Here is a 26,662-nt window from a genome sequence, read left to right as displayed (position 1 = left end):
TCAAGTGTTTGAATAAAAAAAAAAATTAGCCGGACCCACTTTGGAGCTTGGCTAAATTCATCCGATGGACAAGTAATCAAGGATCAAAAGTTTTCAACACGGGTATAAGAAACACATTTTGAGAAATCTCCATCTAATCATGGTTTAGGCTCTTGTTTTCATTCAACAAATTCATATAAATTCCCTCAACATTGGGGTAAGTGTTTACTGGTCCAAAGAAATGGAGGACTAAATTAAATATGAGCTATAATTTGTGATACTTGTTATTCCAAAGCTAGATAAGTGATTTTACTGACATAACTCAAAAATTTCCTTGGAAAATTTTATTAGGAGTATTTTTTCAAGATTCTTAAGAGGGATGTGCTATCTCTATGTAAGGATAGTTATAGCCATTGGGGCATTAAAGCTCTATCCATTTCTCCCTCTATTTATATTATTTCTGGTTTCATATGGCCCCAAAAGACACATATGGTGCATGATCCAGATGCTAAGGTTGTTGCAAACTACTTGTTTTCTCTTCAAGAAATCCTTAACATTATAAGAAAATGCTTCTGAAGAAGCATCTAAGTAGAGGGAATTACTTCTTAGCAAGCCTACCACATTTTTTATTTAGCTTCTATGTAACACAAGTGAATCAAAGCTCCTTTGATCACATCAGTAGGTTCAGATAATTAAGAACAGTTATGCACTATGATAAGTTAGCAACATCTATTTGAGTTTGTAGGATCCAATATTGTATTCATCAAATGGTAAGCTTTTCTATTTTTACCACAGTGATCCATCATATCAGATGTAAAATTGGCAATAAAAACTTATTTACCAGTAACTTGTACATGGCTTCCAAGGGTGTTGAAATTTGAAGCAGTAATCAGAAAAGAAGGTTAGAAAGGAGCTCCATATGTCAGGAGGTGTCAGGCATTAAGAGGAGCTGATATAGCAGAGGAGTAGAAGCCACATGGATGTCAGCATAAGCAAAGACCACATGAAAAGAAAACAAAGAAGAGCTCATGAGAAATAGAGGATGGTGGCTTGTGGAGAGAACACAATTAAAAGGGTGCACCATTTGAAGCATGGAGTGTATGGAGCTATAACATGTAGGAAAAAAGGGGAGATCCACATTTTAAAAGGAGCACTCCTAGCGTGGAGCAACTAGTAATGGAGGAACATCTACAGTCCATGAAGGCTCTATAATGTCAATAATAGGCTAGAATATCCCACACAGTAGCAACAATAAAGACCATCACTTATAGCAAGGAGAAGAACAAGGTGTCTACTATAGATGTTAAAGAAGAAGGTGCTAGGGAGTAACAAAGATCGCCATGCCATTTTCAAAAAAGGAACACATAGCCAGTGAAGAATGGTGCCAAGGCAATGAAAAAATGAGTATATCTGCATGCCATATAAGGGGCAGAACCATGTTAAAATACGGAAGATGATGGAAAATAGAGGTAAGCCATTATCCCACATTCACTATGGAGGGTAGTTTTCATTGTTTAAATAATACTTTCTACAATAGGGATAAGTGACTAAGGACAAGAGCCTTTTGAAAGGCTATCTCCACATGGGGCCCTTCTACCCAACCTAGATGCAGTAGCTGGAGGATAGAGGACATCAAAATTTGACCAGGAAAATCCACAAAGAATGTTGACATAAGTAGATTTTAAGCCACCAAAAAAGTTAGAAATTCGGCTAGTTGCTACCTTGCTAGCCAAAAAATCCCAAGTTTTTCGGCTTGCGACATAGCAAGTCACCAAAAAAACTTAGAAATTTGATGAAGTTTGTGAGATAGTTGTGGGCCCATGTGGCAATGATGTGGCACCATTAACGAATCAGGTAGTGTCAAGTGGCAGCCAATTGGATAAAATGCTGACATGGTAGACCATGATCAGAGGTCACTAGATGGTGACACATGGCAGATCTAATGGTAGTTTCCATGTTGCCATGACAAAGTTGCAGGGAAGATAACATAGTGACATGGTGACCACCCAGTTGGTAGTGAGGTGGATGGATGATGTGGCAAAAATCAAATCAATCAGAACTCCCCACGTGTCAAGGTTGATCAACTAGGTTTGACCCAAATGAAGAATGGTGGGAAAATTTGAGAAAACATAAACTTTAATTTTTTATTAATCTTCCCTCAAAATCATGTGCAATCATCAGATATTTTAAATAATGTCTAAACTTTAATATTGTTTGAAATTTATGAAAAGTTTATTTTTTTGCAAAAGGCGTGCAAACCTATGAACAGAGACTAAACTTCAAAGAGGCATAACAAGGGCGATTTTTATCCAAAAAATATGCTTCAATATACCACCGAAACCAAGAAGATCTAAATTTTCGAAATATGAAGTCAGATTGTGCACAAGTGCTCATCGATTTGACCTATAAGCCAATTTGTGAATTTTGTGGTGTTCTTAGTAGAATAGGAAAATTTCAACATTGATCATCGAAATTGGTTAAAAGACAAATATGAAGGTTTGATGAAATATGAAAATGAAGAAAATCAATTCTGAGATGTTTTCTTGGCTTTCGGAGGTTATTGTAACCAGTTTTTCACTTTTACCATGATTTCATTTTAACACAAAAATTAGTTACATTCTTTCATCATGAGATTTCTAAGATATTCTGCCTTGTAGAGGCCAAATGATGAGATTTGATATGCAGTTGAAGAGAGAGGGTAGAAAGAGGTTTTTTCATCTTCTTGGGAAGGAATTCTGAGTGCACACTTGTCAGTTGGAGAAAAGATCTGAGAATTCACTTCTTCCTGTATCTTTCTCATTCTTTCTCATTGTAGAGGTTCTAGTCTTTTGGAGAAAATTTGCACACTACTGTGATACCAGGATTTTGTTCTAGTCTTGATGCATTCCCAATACCGAGACACCATATTTTTCAGCATAATTATCTCATGTGAACAACAGTAAGAAGGAATACACAAATAGTTTAGATCTGTTAGGTGTTTTCTATGTTTTCATTTCATGCATATGAATGTATAATTTAAAGCGAATTAATACCAAGAATAGCAAATGATTGAGTTTCATCTTGAATCTTGTCTCCTTTATCAATGAGCTTTAATTTTTTATAATCTTTGACATAGAGCTTAGGTTGTAATTGTAGTCTCTTAAGGTTGTATGTTGTTTCATTGTTGCTTATAACTCAAGGGGTTATGTAAATGCTTCAGAGAATTCAATAGGGTTGCAAGTTTACTGATGGGGATATCATGTAAGAATGAGGTTCAAATTGAGCATAGGTGTCTATTTACAAGTTAAATTGATAGATAAGATATCTAAAGCTACAAATATGTCTCAGATACTCATATGTTTGTAATTAATTCATGGAATTTCCCAATAGATAAGGCACTGGTCGATTATAGGATCATTAGGTCTTATTATTGCATATTAGGGGTTTGCTGAAATCAAAATTATTAATCAAACATGTTTTACCCTTTCATGTTGAAGGACTTAAATGATTAACCCTCATGCAACTTATGTGATTCACAGATTTGCATTTAGCTACTATGTATCTATGTTATTGCATGAGTTATTAGGAGATATAAGGGGTTTTCATTTGCAATAATTAGGTTTAGATTTATGTTTTAAATGCACTGGTACCATATTTCAAAACCTCAAGGTTAAGCCACCTAGTTCTTGTAGAGCCTGAAGTGAAGAAGGAGTTATGCCTTAAAGTTTTCCCAAGACTATAGTCAAGTGTATCTGTCATAGGAATTTACTAGCCTTAGATGCATTGGTCTAGTTTCTTGGTCATTTTCACAACTGTTAAATCAAGAGCCAACAAAATGGCAACTCTGCTAGGGAGTCTATGAAAGAATTTATTGATAAGGAGTTGGAAATCTCTAACACATTGTGCATATTCAATTTTTTATGCAAGGTTTCATGCACCCCAGTAAGTTTTATCCCTTTATTGTAGTATTTTGTGAGACTTGGATTTAAATTGTGTTTTATGAATGCCATAATTTTGTATTCAATTAGTTTGGTCTCTACAAGTGCTGTTATAAAGTTTTAGAGTCAAAGGATTGATCATTATCTTGTTCTCTTTTCAAAATATTTAAGGATCTACAAGTTTATTTCATGTTGGAAGTCTAGTTCAGAATTAGATCATTAATAATTTTTGTTTCAAAGTATTTTCTCACAATGGTGAGTTGCGACTCTATCTCTACAACCAGTGGTATTTAATTGTAAGTGTATTTTGTTGAGGGCTTTTAGTATATTGGGGGGTAGATCTAAATTTTTTGTTAAAATTCTTGTTTGAAAAGAGAATTGTAGTCCTAATCTGATGATGTTGAGAGAGTTGTGTTTCAGCTTTGTAAAGAAGTTTCAATTTCAAGATAAATCTAACGAGGGTTTCTTCTACCTGCTATTGTTTCAAATCAGTTGTAGTTCTATTCAAATCCAATGCAATTCATGTCTCACTTAATGTGAGTGGAAACTTGAAGTTAATCTCTGTACTAGTTTAGTTCTATGCATGAATTGTGATTAGTTGCTATAGGAGAAGAATAGATCTAAAGACGTTGAAACATCTAAATGGTCGCAAGATTTGTGGTGTGTTGATTTAGAAGGTTCAGTAAGAATTTGATAAAACTTTGGGTCTGCTATTGTAAAAGGTAGATAGAGAACTTTCAGCCATCTAAATCTTGAGGTATTCTCATTTTCATTTATTTTCTTTTCATGAAAATTGATTGTGAAAAGTGTATTCTCCATCAAGTGAAATTTAGCACAAAGAGGAGGAGAATGATTTGGTAAGTTTTATACATTTCACTAGATCAGTTTTAGCTAGTTGTATTTAAGTTTGTGAAGTGCATTTGAAGTTGAGATTGGTAGAAGGTTATAGATTTACTACAAATTACAAATGAGAATTAGTGTGAATGAGTTTCAAAGCTTTGAAGAATGTCAAGTTTCATCTCATCAACTATGCATCCAATTAGTGAAATTCCTAGATCTATTTCTACCAAGTGGTATAGGCCATTAAATTTTGATGGTATTCATGGTTTCCCAAATGTCATTCCTAATGATAATAGAAAATATTTTCCTAAGTTTAGTGGGGACCATCTTGTTTCAGGTAGTCATCACGTGGAGTTGTTTACTAATTTGATGGGTGACTATGAGATTGCTCATGAAGACATTCACATGAGTTATTTGTTCAAACTTTGGAAGGTGATGCTAGAGACTAGTTTTCATTTCTACCAGCACATTCTATTTCATCTTGGAGTGAACTGCATTCTGCCTTAATGGAGAAATTTGGAGAATGGGTAAACATATCTTATTCTTATTACAAGTTCATGAAGATTCATATTCAGAGTGATGAACTTGTCCCTCAATTTAACATCAGATTTGCAATAATTTTAAATGAAATCCCTGAGAATTATAGACCCGATGATCAAATGTGTTTAGTAGTTTACTTCAATGCATTTGACAAGAAAATGAACTATCTACTAAGGGATAAGGAACCATAGACACTATATCAAGCTTTTATGACTGCTAGGGATATTGAAAATAATATGAAGTATGGATTGAGTAGAGGTCATTTTTCTATGAATAGTTGTCGGTATAATGTGTTTGAAAGAAAGGATGAATGTGGTGTAGAAACCTTAGCTTCAAATAAGCTTATCAATGCTCCTGCTGTAATGAATAATCAAATTGAAATTCCAAATCAGAGTGTGTATGTAGAGAGGAGTGAGTCTATTGCAAATGAAGTTACACATGTTCCTAGTGTTATAGCACTAAGAAATATTTCAGACATTGATAAGGTTCAGCATTGTATTGATTTTATGAATCAAGGTTTAGTTACAACGGTAAATTCTTCTCATGATAATTATATGTATAATGATGTAACTAACGCTTCAAATTTTGAGGTTTCTGCAACTATATCTTAGTTTTGTGCAAGTGAGGAGGCTGAGAGTTGTCTCTGTGATCATGAATTTGATGTTGCTGATCCGACATACCATGAAAAGATAACACAAGATGAAGACTGTGAATCACATGTATCTCAATCATAGTTAGAAGAATAGAGTTCATATGTTTGTAATGTTTCAACAATGGATGATAAGATAGATTCAATTGATTAGTCAGATACACAAGAAATGAATTATCTTATTGAGAGATTGCATTATGTTGAGAATGTTATAAAGGTTGAAGTTGAAAGACATGTATCTCAATATGAGTACAAACAAGTTGAAAGTCATGTTTTGAGTGATGATAATAAAGATGTTGATCCAATGTATTATAAAGAAACCTCATGTGAAGACAATGACAAGAGAGGTTGCTCAAGTCAAAGTGCTAGTATGTGTTCATATTCATGTGATTCAGATGCAAATTGGGAAGAAGAAAGAAATGATGGTAGTGAACATTCATTTGAAGGTGAAGTTATGAATTCTTTTTCTAAATCTAAAAAGGAAAGTGTATCTTAGTTTTTGTGTTATACAAATTAGTTAGCCAATAAAGAATTTGAGAATGATTTGTCCTCAAGGTATGAAGATAAAGAAATGTTGAATCCAGTTAATGTTAATGAATTTGAATATGAAGATTTTAGTGAAGGGTTGTCAAGTGTTCCTACATTAGATAGTAAATTTGCAGCATGTAGTGAGGGGTTTAGGAATGAATCATGGTTTATTTGTATTGGTTATCCTAAACAAGATAATAAAGAGAATGTTATTATTGACACTATATGTTTGGTAGAAGAAATAGCAAGCGAGTCTTCATATAATTCTAACTTTTCTTCATATGCTGAAAGTCTCCATGAAGATAAAATGGGTAATAGTTTTAAAGTGTATACTAATGCTTTATATGATGAGAATCTTGATGATGATTAGTCCATTTTTTGTCAAAATGTTCAAAGAGAGTTATTGCATGGAGTCATTAACCCATTGTTTGAAGAAGACATGGAACTTTCAGATTTAGTTTAGAATGATCTTAATACTAATACTATATCTTATTGTTGTAAGAGGTTAGATGATTCTTCTTCAGAGTACGATGATGAAAGGATTGATGAGATTGCATCTAATTATGATAACAAGGTGTTTGATGAAGATATTATTGAAAATCAGCATGCACCTTGTAAAGATTTTTATGATGAACTTTCTAATGTGAAAAATAATATGTTTGTTGACTATGAAGAAACATTTGAAGATTATGGATTAGTTTTAGATTATGATATGGATGACATGTGTGAGTAAAAATCTAATTGCTTGTTTGAATATCATTCGGTTGTGCATAAGGCTAAACATTTTCAAGATATGCGTGATCCCTTTCTCCAAGTTGAATATGGACCTTTCATATTCGAGAATGATAGTATGCATGAGTCATTAAATGAAGAGAATTTTCAGTTTCAGTTCGATATATTTGACCGTGCTAATCAGTACTTTCATAATGAACAACTAGTTGTTATATGCATTATGAAAGTGAAGTTGTAGATTTAGTTTTACCAAGAGAGTTGATTCATGATGCTAATCTAATTGGTGAAATTGATTGAAGAAATGTTTCCACTTTAGCTCATTCAAGTTTAGATGAGAATCAAGTTTTTGATAGAGGTAAAGGTTTTTGTTGAAGTTCAGTGGCCAGGGGCCATCATGTGTACATAATAGTAGGAGTAGTTGTTTCCTATTTTCAATAAAGCTGTTCGAGAAGAACTTTTTGCTGTCAGGTGTGTGGTTTTCTTCTTCTAGAGATCTAAATCCTTACCATGCCCGCAAGGGGCATGCATCGCTAGACAGAGCCACTGTTGGTGCTCAAAATTGTAGCCCTATAAATGCTTTTGATGTGATTGTACCTAGCTATACCTTTAATGCTTAAGAGGTGTTCAATTATTCTAACACCTTCCATTTAGTGCATCTACCTATTCCATAAAGTTAAATCACCATTCTTGGCCATTCTGTGAAGTCTTTTTTTGAGCAAATTTCAAATCTGCATTTTACTGTGTCAAATAGTATCAGGAGGCTACATTTGCGATTGAATATCTTGCACTCAGAAATGTTTCATGACATGCCACTTTGGAGTGTCTAGTTTCCATACCCAAGAACCTATGTTTTAGATTTTGAGTCATTTTGAGTCCATTTGACTAGGTTTTGAATCCCTCAAAGTTGGTTAGTTACTGCTTTCATGCTTTTGCAATTAATTTTGAATTCTAGGAGCCCCTGTTTGATGAGTTATAACTCTGACCTAGTTGACTAAAATGCTAAAATTCCTTTTGCATTTTGTTATAGAGGTCAAATAATTTTTATGATTTGAATTTCAGCTCATGATGAATCTATTTGATCAGTTTTCAAATGCAATTTCTATCTTTTCACTGGTGTTAGCATTTGCAGATTGATTGGTACCCCTATTCGTGATGTTATATCTTGAAATCTGTGATTTCCTAGATCAAAGGGATTCTACCACTATGTTTTCCACAAAAAATACTTCAAGTGTGTCAATTTAAAAGTCATGATGAATCCATTTGCACACTTTTCCAGGTCAATTGCATTTGCAAAAATCTTTATCTTGTCAATGTTTCCAATCAGCAATTCTGAATACCTCACTTTGACCGCTTGCCATTTGTGCCCTATTATTTGTCATGAGCCCAAATCATAGATCCATACTCTACTCATGACAATAAACTTGTGTCCCACTTTTTGTTTCCCCATGTGATCATTTTCCCAGTTTTCAAGGCCAAATCTGAACCCAGTTTGTTGTTTTTTGACATGTTTATTTACATGTAATTCTGAGAAGGCAAATTTGACAGTGAATATCTCTTGACCTCAAATTCATTATGAGATGAGATTCAATAGGGTGCAAGTATGTGGAACATATATTCAGTTTTGTTGATTTTAGAACCTAGTTATTTGTTTGGGTTAGTTTTTAAAGCTAGCTAATAGGTGCTATTAGCAGAAAATCACAATTTGCGGATAAGAAGAGAACTAAGTTTTAAGGATTAGTTAGTGCTCAAATTTAATTCCAGAAAGTATTAGATGGTGAATGGATTAATTTGATAGTTCAAGTGTTTGAATCAAAAAAAATTTTAGCCAGACCCACTTTGGAGCCCGACTAAATTCATCTGATGGACAAGTCATCGGGGATCAAAAGTTTTCAACATAGGTATAAGAAACACATTTTGAGAAATCTCCATCTAATCATGGTTTAGGCTCATTTTTTCATTCAAAAAATTCATATACATTCCCTCAACATTGGGGTAAGTGTTTACCAGTCCAAAGAAATGGAGGAATGAATTAAATACGAGCTATGATTTGTGATACTTGTTATTCCAAAGCTAGATAAGTGATTTTATTGACATGACTCAAGAATTTCCTTGGAAAATTTTATCATGAATATTTTGTCAAGATTCTTAAAAGGGATATATTATCTCTATGTAAGGACAGTTATAGCCATTGGGGCATTAAAGCTCTACCCATTTCTCTCTCTACTTTTATTATTTCTAGTTTCATATGGCCCTAAAAGATACATATGGTGCATGATGCAGATGCTAAGGTTGTTGCAAACTACTTGTTTACTCTTCAAGAAATCTTTAACATTAAAAGAAAATGCTTCTGAAGAATCATCTAAGTATAGGGAGTTACTTCTTAGCAAGCTTGCCACATTCTTTATTTAGTTTCTAAGTAACATAAGTGAATTAAAGCTCCTTTGATCAGATCAGCAGGTTTAGATAATCAAGAACTGTTATGCACTATGATAAGTTAGCAACATCTATTTGAGATTGCAGGATCCAATATTGTTTTCCTCAAATGGTAATCTTTTCTATTGCTGCCACAATGATCCATCATATGAGAAGTAAAATTGGCAGTAAAAACTTATTTACCACTAACTTGTACATGGCTTCCAAGGGCATTGAAATTTGAAGCAACAATCAATAGAGAATGTTAGAATGGAGCTCCATATGTTAGGAGGTGTTAGGCATTAAGAGGAGCTAATAAAGTAGAGGAGTAGAAGCCACATGGATGTAAGGATAAGAAAAGACCATGTGAAAAGAAGACAAAGAAGAGCTCATGAGAAATAGAGGAAGGCAGTTTGAGGAGAGAACATAGTTAAAAGGGTGCACCATTTGAAGCATGAAGTGTATGGAGCTGTAGCATGTAGTAAATAGGGGGAGATCCACATTTTAAAAGTAGAGCTACCAATGTGGAGCAACTAGTAATGGAGGAACATCCACAGTCCATGAAGGCTCCATGATGTCAATAATAGACTAGAATATCCCACACAGTAGCAACAATCAAGGACATCACTTATAGCAAGGAGAAAAACAAGGCATCTACTGTAGATGTTAAAGAAGAAGGCACCAAGGAGTAAGGAAGATCGCCATGCCATTTTGAAAAAAGGGGCACGTAGCCAAAGAAGAATGGTGGCAAGGCAATGAAAAAATGAGTAAATTTGCATGCAATATAAGGGGCAGAGCCATGTTAAAATAGGGAAGATGAAGGAAAATAGAGGTAAGCCATTATCCCACATTTGCTATGGAGGGTAGTTTTCATTTTCTAAATAATACTTTCTACAATAGGGATTAGAGACTAAGGACAAGAGCCTTTTGAAAGGTTGTCTCCGCATGGGACCCTTCTACCTGACCTAGATGCTACAACTGGAAGATAGAGGACATTAATTTTTGACTATGAAAATGCACAAAGAATGATGACATCGAAAGATTTTAAGCCATCAAAAAAGTCAGAAATCCAACTAGTCACTACCTTGCTAGTTGGAAAATCCCAAGTTTTTTGGCTAGCGACATAGCAAGTTGCCAAAAAAAATTAGAAATCTAACAAAGTTTGTGAGATAGTCATGGGCTCGTGTGGTGGTGATGTGGCACCGTCAAGAAATCAGGTAGTGCCAAGTGGAAGCTGATTGGATAAAATGTTGATGTGGCAGACAATGATCACAGGTCACCAAATGGTGACACATGGCAGATCTAATGGTAGTCGCCATGTTCCCATGACAAAGTTGGAAGGAAGATAACATAGCAACATGGTAATGGCCCAGTTGGCAGTGAAGTGGATGGATGATGTTGCAAAAATTGAAATAATTAGAACTCCCACGTGTCAAGGTCCGTCAATTAGGTTTGACCTAGATGAAGAATGGTTTGAAAATTTGAGAAAATATAAATTTTAATTTTTTTATTAATTTTCCCTCAAAATCATGTGCAATCATCAGACATTTTAAATAATGTTTGAACTTTAATATAGTTTGAACTTTACGAAAAGTTTAAATTTTTGCAAACGATGTGCAAACCTATGAACAAAGCTTGAACTTCAAAGAGGCATAATAGGGGCGATTTTCATCCAAAAAAGATGCTTCAATATACCATCGAAATTGGGAAGATCTAAATTTTCCAAATATAAAGTCAGATTGTGCACAAGTGCTCAGTGGTTTGAGCTATAAGCCAATTTGTGAATTTTATGGCATTCTTAGCAGAATAGGAAAATTTCAACATTGATCATCAGAATTGGTTAAAAGACAAATATGAAGGTTTGATGAAATGGGAAAATGAAAAAAATCAATTCTAAGATGTTTTCTTGGCTTCTGGAGGTTATTGTAACTAGTTTTTTACTTTTACCGTGATTTCATTTTAACACAAAAATCAGTTACATTCTTTCATCATGAGATTTCTGAGATATTTCTACCTTGTAGAGGCCAAACGATGGGATTTGATATGCAGTTGAAGAGAGAGGGTAGAAAGAGGTTTTTTCATCTTCTTGGGAAGGAATTCTAAGTGCACACCTATCAGTTGTAGAACAGATCTGAGAATTCACTTCTTCCTATATCTTTCTAATTCTTTCTCATTGTAGAGGTTCCAGTCTTTTGGAGAAAATTTACACACTACTATGATACTAGGGTTTTGGTTCTAGTCTTGATGCATTTCCAATACTGAGACACCATATTTTTTAGCATAATTCTCTCACGTGAACAGTAGTAGGAAGGAATATGCAGATAATTCAAATTTGTTAGGTGTTTTCTATGTTTTCATTTCATTCATATGAATGTATAATTTCAAGGAAATTAATACCAAGAATAGTAGATGATTGAGTTTCATCTTGAATCTTGTCTCCTTTATTAGTGAGCTTCAATGTTTTATAATTTTTGACATAGAGCTTAGATTGTAATTGTAGTCCCTTAAGGTTGTATGTTTTTTCATTATTGCTTATAACTCAAGGGGTTATGCAAATGCTTCAAAGAATTCAATAGGGTTGCAAGTTTACTGATGGGGATATCATGTAAGAATGAGGTTCAGATTGAGCATAGGTGTCTATTTAAAAGTTAAATAGATAGATCAGATATTTGAAGATACAAATATGTCTCAGATATTCATATGTTTGTAATTAATTCATGGAATTTCCCAATAGATAAGGCACTGATCAATTACAGGATCATTAGGTTTTATTGCTACATATTAGGGGCTTGCTAAAATCAACATTATTAATCAAATGTGTTTTACCCTTTCATGTTGAAGGACTTAAAGGATTAACCCTCACTCAACTTATGTGATTCATAGATTTGCATTTAGCTACTATATATCCATGTTATTACATGAGTTATTAGGATAAATAAGGGGTTTTCATCTATAATAATTAGGTTTAGATTTATGTTTTAAATGCACTAGTACCATATCTCAGAACCTCAAGGTTAACTTTCCTAGGTCTTTCAGAGCCTAAAGTGAAGAAGGAGTTATGCCTTAAAGTTGGCCTGAGACTGCAGTCAAGTGTATCTGTCATAGGAATTTGCTAGCTCTAGATGCATTGGTCTAATTTCTTGGTCATTTTCAAAACTGTTAAACCAGGAGCCAACACTTTCTATACTCCCTTTTCTTGTGGAATGAACTATTTTGAAAAAAAAATAGTAGTTTAGAAACTAGATTCAAAGGATTACTACTTTTGTTTTTGTCATATCTTAAAATTTTGAGCGTAACTATCTTCAAATTCTTGTCCAAGTTCAGAAATTACTGATTTTAGAAAAAAAGGTGTCCACTTATACCCCCTTTTGGAAACACAACTTGGTGCATTTACCCATATATGGAATTACCACATGGATTTTATGTTAAAGAAAATGTGAACTTAGTGTGCAAATTGAAGAAACATTTATATGGCTTGAAGCAATGGTATCTTAAAATTGATAGTTTATACATGAGCATGGTTACACTTGGTGTCGTTTTGACCATTGCATCTATTTTAAGAGGTTAGGTTATGATAACTACATTATTTTGTGGTTATATTTTGATGATATGCTTATAGATGGTCTAACATAGATCACATTCATGGGTTAAAATTGACTAAGGAGATGTGTCCCATGACATAGGAAGAGGAGGAAAAAATGTCCAAGGTACTATATGCTTTATTTGTAGGATGTTTGTTGTATTCCATGGTATGTGCTAGGATAGATATTCCACATGTAGTAGGAGTTGTTAGTAGGTAAATGTGTCACCCTAGAATTGAGCATTAGAATGCAGTCAAATAAGTTCTTACATATTTGAGAGGAACATCTAGTAAGTGTTTAAATTTTTGCGATCTACTACTAATTTACAGGGCTATGTGGACTTAGATCTTTCATTGGATATTGATACTAGGTGGAGTACTATAGGTTATTTATTTACCATTGGTGGATGGTAGTGAGCTAGGTTTCTTGGTTATAGAAGGTGTATGCTTTATCCACTATAGAGGCTAAGTATTTTTTTCTATAGAGACCACCAAAGAGATGATATATCATCAATTCTTCATGGAAGAATTGGGACACTCATAGTGGGATGATTATTTTTTCATAGATAGCCATAGTGTCATTCATCTTACTCTACATTCAAAGATAAAACACATATAGTTGTTGTACCATTTATTTGGTCACTTTTAGGTGATGGATTGTTGAAGATGAAAAAGATACATATAAATGATAATCTAGGAGAAATGTTTACCAAGGTAGTGATAAGGGAGAAATAAATTTCCTCTTTAGCTTTAGTTGCTCTTCTAGACAAAAAAATAAAAGAACAACAGAGTCCAAGGTGGTTGGATATTCCAATGGGAGCTACAGATTTGGCAGTGTTATGATTAGTCTCCAAGTGGGAGGTTATTGTTGTGGAGTCTAATCAGTCTCCAAGTGAGATATTGTTATGATGTAAACTCTAACCAGACTCAGAGATTTATTCAGTGCAATTTTTCCCCAGATTACTTTTATGGGGGTTTGAGGGAAAAATCTCTTACGAGGTCTAAGGGTAGCATCCCAAGTGCTCTCCCAATTGTAGTATAGAGTGAGGTTGTATTGTTTTTTGGAGGAAGTTCCCACAAAGCCAAAAATAACTCTACTCTATTGTAAAAGGCATTGATTGTTATTTTTCTATTGAATGACTTATTCTAGCCTTAATTTTGTAAGCGGAAAAATCTTGTATAAAATGGCTTATGGTTAGGGATTTCATAATGTATGATGATATTGTAGCTTCTTGTAGTGCTATTGATATGTAAGGGATTCAAAATATTAATGACTAGATAATAATAATATTAGACTTGATGTTGGTGGACATAGCCTAGGGATTTGGTGAACCACATGAAATCCTTGTGTCTTGTGTTATCTTTTGTGCAATCTATTATTTTCTAATATTGGTTATATTTGTATGTATCCATAGTTAATCCTAACACTTTGGCTACTTAAACATCATTTTTAATCTTAGGGTTAGGTCAGATTCATCGAATCCTTCCATCATTTTGTTCTCCTTCATCCTTCTTGACAATTCTAGAAACTTATAATCAAATCCTTTGCTTTGATCACATAAAAACCTTCTTCATGCATTAAATACTCCATCTCATCAATCCTTATCTTCTATCAACTTTGACTAATCAAGAATTTCAACTCTATTAGCCTCAAATTAATTTCTTTTACAAACTATAAATTTTGTTGTCACTTAGAAATCACTACATTATTTTGCTCAATCATTAGTTTGTAGCTCTACATGCATGATTTTGTTTCACTCATCATTCATTAGCTCACTTTGCTATTACTACACTTAGTCTCTAGTAACCTTTATCCATTAACTTGCTTGGAAATAACTATCACTTAGCTTGAGTCATTTTTCTAGCTTCTACTTAAGTTCCTTAATCTTATGTTTCAACTCCTTCATTGACTGACCAAAAGTGTTACTTGATCATGCTTAGAATTTAACCCAACTCTTGTCACTTCACTCATACATAAATTTCATTTATCTTCTTTACTCCATTTATTGATAAAAAATACATTAACTTGTCAAGAACTACCTTATCAAGTTTCCATTTCAATTCCATGATACTCAGCTTCACATCACTCATCAACATCACTAGGTCACCTTGCTATCTCTTCTTTTCAAGTCCTCTTCATCAATCAATAGATATTTTACTCTATGCTATTAGTAAATGTCTCCTAGTGGGTTATAAAATGTCTAACTAGTATATTTGGCATCAATGACAATATAAAAATAATTCTAATTGTAGTTTCTATCAACTAGTTTTGTTGGCTCCATTTTAGTTCAAATAATGAGAAATGTGTTCAAGTTTTATCAAGTTAGGTTCTGGGAAGATGTGGTGGAAATCTTGGGAGATCAATTTATCAACATGTTTAAGTTCCTTAGAAATAACTTGTATACTTAATCCTTTTCTTTGGGCTTAGAAATTTTGTTTTTTTAATCTTGGGAGGAAGCTCTTAGGGTGACCTATGTATGTTTGGAGTTGAAGTGGGCTAGAGGGTTGGAGAGAATTTTCAAACCTACAGAGGTAAGGGTGGGTCTTTACATGAACTAGTTGCCTTAGAATTTGATTGTGGGTGGAAGACAAGAAATAAAGACTGTGGTGGTTTTACTTCCACTTAGCCTTAGAAAAACATTTAGTGGATCCACATTATTGTTAGCATGTCCTATTGAGTTTTATACATGACTTGCAAGAGAATAGGGTTTTATCCTTGGTAGCAAAGAGGAGGTATAAAGTGATGCCAATGTGGTCCATTATTCTTCATGATAGTGACATTCAGCCCAAGCTATATAGGAATCTCAAGGAGAGGGCTCCTGATCTAGGGTACTCCCCTTAATACCATAAACTCATGATAGAAACAAAGAAACAATAAAAAATGCATGAACAAAATATGGACTTCTTGTTTGCACCATAAATACAATATTATAAAATAAACAAGTATAATATTCTAACCCACATGGGCACCTTCATTACATTAATTTGCAAGACAAGTTGTGAACTATCACCCAAAGCTATCCTAGACAATGTCCGGGCCTTTCTTAAATAGGTAGTTTTATAATGCCTAAAAAGGTTCTAGATGCTCAAACTTAATACCTAGGGCTGATAGACCCTAAAAATACATATAGATTCAGCCAAATACATTTGTAACAAATTATTTTAGAAATTTTGGTATCCCAAGTTTGGAAGGCCATAACTCACAAACCGTTGCTCTGATTATCTATTGTAACTACTTTTTGGAAATGCCAACTCTTAATCTATAGGCTCAGAATAGTGCAAGCACCCTTCAGTTGAGTTTTTGGAACTCATCTAGGCAATATAAGGCCTCTAACAATGAGCCTAAAGATTTTTATACAAATGTTTCCACTGACAATTTGCAATAACTTCTCTAATACTAATGTTTAACCAATGAGATTTTTATGGTATGCTTACAACTCTAAAATGAACCTTGTTGTAGAAAATGAAAGCATTCTGAGATCATATGAAAAACTTCCTAAACATAGCAAGCTCCCAAAAATAGCAACCTCCTTGTCTACTATTTCTTATTAAAATAGAAAAGATTGAAAATAAAATATTTTTGGGTGATGCAAGATTTCCCTTACACCTAGGATGCTCCTGCATCAGGTGAGATAGTGGAGAGTCCAATGGAAGTGCATGGGCAATTGGGGAATCTATCAAGATGGATCAAGAGTTTGTGATGCTGGGTAAGGGTGTTTTTGGAAGTAGTAGTGGCATGCGGGTGAGTGGAGCTAGCCAATTTGTAGTGGGTATCCTAAATTTCACTAAACACGATGCAACAAGCCAGTTCAATTAGTTACCTGGGCAATATGATGTCGAAGAATTTTTGAAATATTCTCCTCTTTCCTCATTTATTCATCCTTTATTTGTATGCATGTAAGTGTTCAAATATTTTGGGGAGTTTGGTTTTGCCTTGTAAGTAGCCAATTGAGCGGTCTATGTTTGTGGGTATCACTTGTCTTGGTGAATCTGCCAACTTTGTGGCTTGTCTTTTGGTGGTGCTATGTAGTCGTTTCAACCAAGTAGCTTGCTAGAATGGTTTGGTTATGTATTGAAATTCCTATCTATATCAATAAAATAAAATATTATAATTTTTTTAATATCTCAATAATTGATTTTTGCTATAATTTATTAATAGAAAACATTTATTCATGTTCTTAATTTGTTTATCCAATTTTCTATTATATCTTATACCTATAGAATAGATATAATAACCATCATTTAGTCTAAAAAATGTCTTTGTAAAATGGTTTTATCTATATATATTTATGTTTAATACAATTCTATTTATGTTTTATTTTTTACTTTTTCCTCAAGTTCAAATGATATTCAATTGACACATTATTATACGATAATATTATTTTATAAATTATTATCACATATATATGAGCTTCTTCCATTTACTATCAAATCTTGAATATTGCTAAGTCTTGGAAAAATGGACTTTTTAACTACTCATAATTTGTGTGGGATATGACTAAGGGGATTTGGTTTATCTCATTCAAAGAAAATGTGGAATTAATGCCCTTATGAAAATGTAAATATTTATATGAATAAAGTTTTTTCATTAGAAGATCAATATGAGTAACATCCTCATTGATAGGGATACATAGGTTGTAGAATCCAAATATAAACATACTAGTTTACTAAAATAAGATCTAAGGATAAAAATAACAGAATGAAGAAGGTTTTTATTAGAATTTGTTTGCATGATTTATCATTTATAAATATGTATCCAATACAAAAAACTAAAATAATTCTTTGAATGTACAATTGCATTTATCAAGATAGAAATCTAGTTAATGTCTTATTCATAAGAAGTAAGTTGTATAACCTTAGGATGAATGAGGTTGATTCCACACATATGTGTATAACATGATTTTTACCTAGTTTCATTCTATTGGAGTGAAGATAGATGAACACTATTATACAAAATTATCTTTCGTTTGATAGATGTATAAGATCAATTTGTGATGTGTAAATGCAACACAATATTTAAATTTTAAATGGGTTGTGATGTAACATAATCATCAATCGTTTAGAGTTAATTATTAGATAGGTTTTCAAATTATTAAGTATGGCACTATTTTCTCATGTACATACAAAAAATTCTATATCTAAATCTTATGAGAGATTAAAACTTATTGGTAATTCCAAGGAGTAAATTGCAAATTATGAATTAAATATGGCTCTATAAGTGTATAGTAATGGGAAAATAGTACATCAATAATGAAAATGACATTGGATTTTGAGATCTATTATCTTATATAGGAGAGATTTCTTTCCAAGGCCTCAAACCTATCTCTAGAATTATAGATGTAGAATTTGTTTTTCTTTCCAAAAAATCACTATGCCTCCTTAAATTGCAAATCATTCATCAATGTATTTTGTAGGTGAGTCTATCAAACATATAGTTCGGATATCAAGGTTTATGGGTAATCTTCACCCAGTTTTGTGTGTGTTATAAAAATGGTTTTCAAGGCCCAAGATGAACCTTATTTTTTAGGACAACAATATCTCCTCTCGAGGAGTCTTAGTAAAAAAAATTAAATTTTAGTATTTACATTAAAGAATAAAACATTCTGTAGATATGTTGGAATACAAATACTACTTAGAAGGATGAAGCACCATCTTCCCTTTTATTTGATAAAAATAGTTTTAAGAGGGTTATTTTATTTTTATACATACAAATTAAAGTCTTATTTTCAATATAGATCACTTCCTTTAACTATGCACAGTCAATGTGTTCAATCTTCTTCTCACTTGAAATAATAATGATAAATATGCAAAATTACTTTTCAAAGTGTTTGCAAAGATGATAATTTATACTTGCTCATACAAAAAAATCTGCATCAAGTAACAAATTTTACTTTTATATTTTTAAAATAAGTAACAAATATTTTGTCTTTGATTTACTTCTTTTCACTAGAAAGACATCAATTATTTATAGTTACAAGCTTCTAAATTTTGTAAATTCATAATTTTTAATTAGTCAATAATCACATTCAAGTCTCTCTATAAAATACGCTAAACCAAGTCCAATCAAAAAATTATTCATAGCATCATTACAAATATGATCAATCACAATACCAACTTTTTTGTCACATGTCATCTTATGTCATACACAAATTTATAAGTTAGTTTCCTAAAACAATATACTTTGATCAAACTTCCTGTGAAGGAAAACAAGTGGTTGATGTGCTAGTGGAGATTGGTAATGAGATGGTTGACACATGTAATTGGGTTAATATTAGCAACCTACTAGCTAATATTCAGGCCCTAGTTTTGAAAGAAAGAAACTAATCTTAATGGGGATAAGTATTATTTATTATTTTTGTATCACCTTTGGGGTAATCATTATTATGGGTAGCCTTTTCAAAGATTGCATAAGTCAAATTAATTGGACCATAATTCTCGAAATACCATGATGGGCCTTATAAATGGTGATGATTTTTTAAATGGTCTTTTGAATAAAAAGGAACACTACCTTAGGTAATATTTGGTGGGATCATTTAAGATATGAGAAGAAAATATTTTATAATATTAATAGTCTGATCATGGCTGGAAATGGAATATGTGGCTAGCATCAAAGGGTGTTTACTCATATGAAGTCATAATAACTTTTGGTCGGTTGATCTCGTAGTTCATGATTTTTACCTCTTGGATGATTATCATTTGTATATTTTTCATTTGATTTGGTTTACTCACAAATTTCCTCTACAACTTCTCTTTCCATTTACATACTACTTTGTGAGCAAGGTGTGTATATGTTAGCCTCTTTTGAATATTTCATTGAGGATTTGGAAGAATAAAAATTTATGGGTTGGAATCCTATGCATATTGAACCATATACTATTCAAAAGTTAAATGAAGTTGCATGGACCTACCTGACAGAGGGGGCACTTCTTCCATATAGTTCATCAATTATTGGAACAACCAAAGGGTGATTGTGAATGAGATCTCATTTTGATTTTAAAAAGAGGTCACTTAGAAGGTCAATAGTCTTTCTCTAGAAGTTCAAGAGTGAAGAAAATAAACTAGGGTCTCAGATGAAGCTAGCCTCAACCAGTTCTTATGCATTGATGAGAGCCCACGTCATGACCATGGTGGTTTTGTGAGAATGGTATTTTTAGATCCCTAGAAAGAGGTATGATACACCATTATTTTCTATATCACTCTAGAGGGTAGGTTTTATTTTTTCTCCTATTACCATTTCCCTATCCTGAACCATTTTAGAAATTGTCACCTAATTTCATTCCCTTACCTTATTCTACATTCTAAGGAGGATTATATCTTTAATTTTATGAAAATGATAAAGTTGGGTAAACATTATGATGTCCTCCATCAAGAGTTTATGTTTAAACTCTAAAACTTCCAAAAAGCCATTTTCTATCCCCAACCTATTAATGTTTAGGTTGTGATGCCAAACCTATCTATCTCCACCTTGACCCCTCAAGTATCTATCAAGGTTGTGTCTATTGTAGAAACTAAATTGCCTAAGACATCCTCACCAAAAATTCTCAAATGAATCAAAATGGAGAAGGTAATTTAGATTATTGACTCTAATATGGAGGTAGCAAGTTAAAGAAAGAGGTCCCATAGAAATAAGAAGAAGAAGATACAAAATGATCCCAAGGCTAAGCATGACCACCCTATTAGTTCAAATTACAGTAGTAGTGGAAAGTGAAAACAACCTTAGGAAAAGCAAGAAGAAGAAGGCCAATAGAAAAAATATATTGTGATTGATGATGAAGACATTTCTAGTGATGAAGTTGGGGGGGGGGGGGGAATCAAGCCTATGGATAACCACTTAAGCTTCATGTTGTCCCATGTATCTAATACTTTCAAGAATTACAATCATGATAAAACAAAGAGGGTGGATGAAAAGGAAGATACCATCACCTCCCCTTCACATCAACCTAGAATTGATAAGTAGGGTAAGGATATTGACCCCAAATTTATACCTAGATGAGAAACCTAGTCCTAGAAGGTGGAGCTCTCCACTCTGGAGAAGAGCTCAAAGAAGCTAGAGGAGAGAGAATAGATTATGGAGAAAAGGTTTGATGATGTAACTAGGTTTGTAATTTAGGTTATACATTCTACAACCTCTATTCTTCATTTATTGCATGCTGAAAAGGAAGATGTGGTTGTTGCAATAGGGGTTGATATGACTAGTTCCCTTTACAAGGTACTAGCTGATGATTGGATACTATTACTACTAGACAAGTTGAAGGGGAAGGAGAAATGAAAAGAGAGTTATCTCTCTATTGATTTTAAGTTTTTGTTAAGTTTTATGTTTCAGCAGCTGACCCATTTGAGCTTTGTTTATGGTGCTTCTTACAATTGTTCGTAACTACTATTTTTGTATATATTATGATTATCATCTAAGCTAGTAATAATATTTTTTGGGATAATCAAGTTTGGGGGTTTTCAAATTAAGAAGGGGGTTAGGTTAACTATTTATTGTTCCTAGCTATTAGCTTTTTTTGACATTTTTCACTAGGTTAGCCCACATATTTTGTTGCTTTTTATTTTAAAAGAAACTATATACTTTCAAACCATCATCAAAATAACTTAATGTTTAAAGCTTAAAATAAGTTATAAATCAAACTAGCCAAAATCCTCAATGATAAAATATTTCCTTTGGAATCTTACCATTGACTGAAAGAATTTGAAGTCCAAATCATTATTAAACAACCATCTTAAAGTTGTTAACCATGCTTATCAATTTTAGATTGATCCAATTTGTGATTTCCGTCCTATCAACTCTCATTCAATAAATCTTTATTTGTTTGGATATACAACTTCAATATTGAGAACAATAATTTTTTCATTCATTAATTTGAAATGACATCCTCTCAAATGTATCATTCCATCTCCATTTATAACAACACCGGTAGTTTTGGAAATACCACTTATATAAATAAGTTTTTGAATAGGGTGAAAATAGGACTAATACTCAACACTAAATTCCAATAGAAATGATCCAAATTGATTAAGCACAAGAAAGTGATCAATGCACAAATGGATCGTGTAATAGAAATAAAGGAGAATGTAGGTCCTATGGTCTATATATTTGACAAGTATGTGCTTAAATCTTAAAATAGATAAAAGACATATACTAACCTTGAAATAGGATAAATCTAGAAAATGTTGATTTTTGATGTCTGTGTATAGTTTCAAGGCTCTCTGCAACCTATTCCATACTGGAAACATTGAAAATGAGAAAAAACCAAAAAAAAAATTCTTCATTTGAAGGAGGTCAACCTTGACTCCAATAGTGGGGCACAAGCTTACCCTAGGGCACAATTGTATCCCAAAAAGTCAACCTTGACATGTAATGATTTGACAAAATTTTTGTTCACACATCTAACAAGTTCAATGAAAAGGGTATCCAATTTTTCTATTTAATTTTTTGTTCCCTATATCAACAAGAAAAATGGTTTTGTTATCTTGATGAGGAGTTTTCCTTGGTTAAACCCTAGTTTGGAATCAACCTTAATAATGGAATTGAAATAAGGAAATGCTAGAAAGTAGTAGAAGTAAATCTAATAATGAAGCTATAATATTCAATAGATATGCAATTGTATTTAAAATGTAAAAAAGAGTATTGATATGAAATCTTAAACCTAACATTAGAAAATGTATATCAAAACCTCCATGATTGTGTGCTTAGAATCCACCTTGATAGAAGAGTTAATAAATCTTGAAGATGAACAAAGGATCTTGAAGGAAGATCACACCACATTGACGGCTAGATCCAGGGTTTGAATGATGAATCTTGAATGCTTGAACCAAATCCCTTCAAAGGCTTGAATGCTTCAATCCTTGATCTTCAATGGAAAACTTGAATATTTTGAAAGATAATAACTTCACTCTTCTATCATGGATGTGCTTATGGATAATGGATAGTGTTTAGATTATAGATAGATCTCAAAATGAGAGAAGAAGGCTTCCTTCAATAAAGATATAGGGCACAAGCTCATAGAGAGATTGACATGGGGGAGTTAAATCCTAATTATCCTTAACATGTAGAAATGGACCTAGATTAAATGTAATTTAATAGTCAGCCATTTAGAAACTTGAAACTGCTAACCTAAAAGTTGGAAAATGAAACTTTCCAAAGCCCAATGTCTGGAAACATATAGAAATTAAAAAGTGGACCTAGGCTCAAGGATAAGGTCAACCTTTCCCTAGGTCAGGGTTGAGGTCATCCTTGACCTAGGTCAAGGTCAAGGTCAATCTTGAGCTAAAAGGTCATCCTTGACCTATAAAGTCAAAGTCATTAGTTTCATAGAGAAAGTTGTCAAAAATGGGCTAGAAATAAATAGAGAAGTAGAACATGGGGAAAACTACTTGATCCATGCAAAAACCCATTCAAAGCACTTGACATGATGCAAACCACTTACTTTGAGGGCTAAACACTCTTATCATGGAAGTACTTCTATTTTAAGATGATACATTTAGCCCCCCACTTTATCAAGACTATGAACTCAATGCAAACTCTTGGGACAGGAGAAGCAAGAAGAGATCCAAGTGGATTCATAACTAGATAAAGTAACACTTGTCTAAGGACACAAGCCCCTAGGATAAGGATTCTACCTCAACATACAGACACAATGGTGTGAAAACCAAAACAAAATAAAAGAAAGGGTTAGTACAAACAAGCCCAAATCATCTAGCACAAGAAACCTTGCTAAGAAATATTTATCATACTAATATCATAGTTGGAAAGCTATCATTAAAACATAAATGATTATAGAAGAAAGACAAGAGAAACATTATAAATAACATAGCTTCATGATCTATTCCTACTAGTATGAAAGAGAAAATAAGTAAAATAAGAAGTGATTACCTCACCCAATAAGATGCCCACCTTACCATGAATCACCATGGGAGAGGGAGAGGCCAACAAGTAGCCAAACCTAATAGTTCACCCAAAAAATGTGCTTGCAATTGTAATGTGTCTTCTAAAAACTTCTAGAATACTCATAGACTAACCTTCTTATATCACTATAAATATGAAATGTCTTCTTAGGATTTAGCAACTTATGTGTGTTACCTTTGAAACATTTAGCATATTGAAAAATCAAAAAATGTGTATCTCTTAAGATTTTGCATCTTATGTGCATTACCTTCAAAGGATTTAGCAATGTGTGTACCTTTAGGATTAAAAAACTTATGTGCATTACCTTTAGAGGATCTAAATATATTCTTTTTTGAAAAATGTGTGTCTCTTCATGATTTAGCAACTTATGTGGGTTGCCCTCTGAGATTTAGCATATAAATAAAAAATTATAATACAAAGGGAGACCCTATATATGTCCCCTCCTTATCATGGCTTTCTACAAGACATGATAAGGAAGAGGAAGAGGATACCTACTTTACAAGACAAGGAGATATCCTATTTAACAACAATGTATACCATGCTCTAAATGATGGATATTGACCCCTACGTCAAAGAGTGTAGATAATCGTGAAAAGAATATGTTACTTATGGAAAAATGATCCTCAAATAAAGAGATATTATTAACAAGGCCCTCATCATAGAGGAGTATTTTTAGATAAAATGTCATCTTTTCAAGGATAAATCAAGTGGGAACAAAGATTCAATCACCAAGCCCCTTATAAAGAAGAGGAAAAGGAATCTTTGGAATGAGGAAAACAACTCTAACACCAAAGAAAGGGTAAGAGTTTATGAAGAATCATAATTTACAACATAAAGAAGAGGTGATGACCTAGAACAACAATCTCTCATATAAAAAGATTATCCATAGTCAAAACATCTGTCAATTTGAAGAATTAATATTGCAATATAAACAAATTCCACTAAGCTAAGGAAAGAAATTCCATAATATCAAGGGATACCTTTGCAAAAAAAATGTCTTCGAATAGACATCTTGAAAATAGCATGATAGAAAATAGGAACAAAGAATACCAATTAAGCCAAATAAAGGTCTAATGGATCCTAGGAGACTGAATGAAGATACACCTCTTGCCTCCCAATCTAGAGACAATAGGAGAAGAAATCCATATTATATCAGAAGGAGGGGAATCTCCTATATCAAAATTATCAACGAATTGTAAAATTGCATGGGAGTAAGATACAATTCCTAAAGTATCTCATTCAAAAACATACAATTTAGGATGTCTACAATCAAAAATTAAGTGCATATTACAATAATAAAAAGGATATTTATACTTGAATAACTCATCTTTCAATATAAGTTTAAATATTCCTTTTAAAGAATTGATTAATTCAATATACATTTGTTTAGCCACCTCGTGATGAATATCAAGGTTATCTAAAGTAGGTGTAGGGAGAATTTTATGAAGAGGAGGATGATGATTAACATCACCTTACTTAACTTGACATTTCAAACAACCAAAACCATGCAAATCTGGTTTAGAGGGTATGTGAACTAGATACTTAATACCATGTTCATTAACTCCAAGCCCTTAACCATTATAACCTTGTTCAATTATCATATTCTATCATGTATTGTACATATCATATAAATATTCTACAGGAGGTGATTGTTTATCATACTCATAAGTAAAAGTAAAGGTTGTATAAGGTGGAATAATAGGTTTTGAAGAAGTTTTTTTACCCTTTCCTTCAATATCAGTATGAATCAGAGGAGAAGGTGATGTTAGTGTAAATAGTTAATTATTATTTACACTTTACTCATGTTTACTTAGGTTAATGCATTATTATATTATTTGTCACATAGACACCTAGGAGTATGCATACTCATATGAATTGTCTTGTTGACAACACAAGAGTTAGCAACCCTTTTATGCACATGGTGTTTACACCATAGGAGTTAGCATCCAATTTTAGCACATGGATGGACATACATTCATGCACAATGGAGGATAATCTACTTTTGGTGGACATGTGCTTAGTTGTTGAGTTTATCTCTTCACTAACTCCTAGCCATTCTAGAAGCATCCTAGAGGCCTTTATATGCAGGCACTTCTAGTGTCTATTAAATCATTTTAAAAAATTAGACATTATTCCTTTTCATATCAATATTATGATCACACATCATTTGGTCCATATTGTGCTTTGTCTTGTGCTTCTTGATCTTGGCTTTATTTTTTCCTAAGGCAAATTCTTACATGGTATTAGAGCTATACCAAATTCTTACATGGTATCAAAGTTGAGGGAGCGTCATTTCATAGCCATTGGAGGCCATTCTTGCTTCACCTCTTGGAGGATCTTCATTCAAATATGGAGTATTTGCACTTATTGGGAGCATCTAGAGCCAAAGCAAACCTCACCATTATGTCTAGAGAGTCAATTCAGTGAATTTTGACTATAAATTTTACCACCCTAGGCCATAGTCAAAATTAAAGAATTTTTTTTTTGCAAACCAGCACCCGAAGGCCCAATTTGCAAAATTTTTATGATATAATCTAATCTACATATTTAATATTCACATCTATATTTTTCATTTG

Source organism: Cupressus sempervirens, chromosome 6, assembly GCF_028749045.1.
Source record: "Cupressus sempervirens isolate cs-2001-9-10 chromosome 6, ASM2874904v1, whole genome shotgun sequence".
Lineage (NCBI taxonomy): Eukaryota > Viridiplantae > Streptophyta > Pinopsida > Cupressales > Cupressaceae > Cupressus > Cupressus sempervirens.
The sequence above is the reverse complement of the archived record's forward strand: the minus strand, read 5'-3'. Positions refer to the sequence as shown.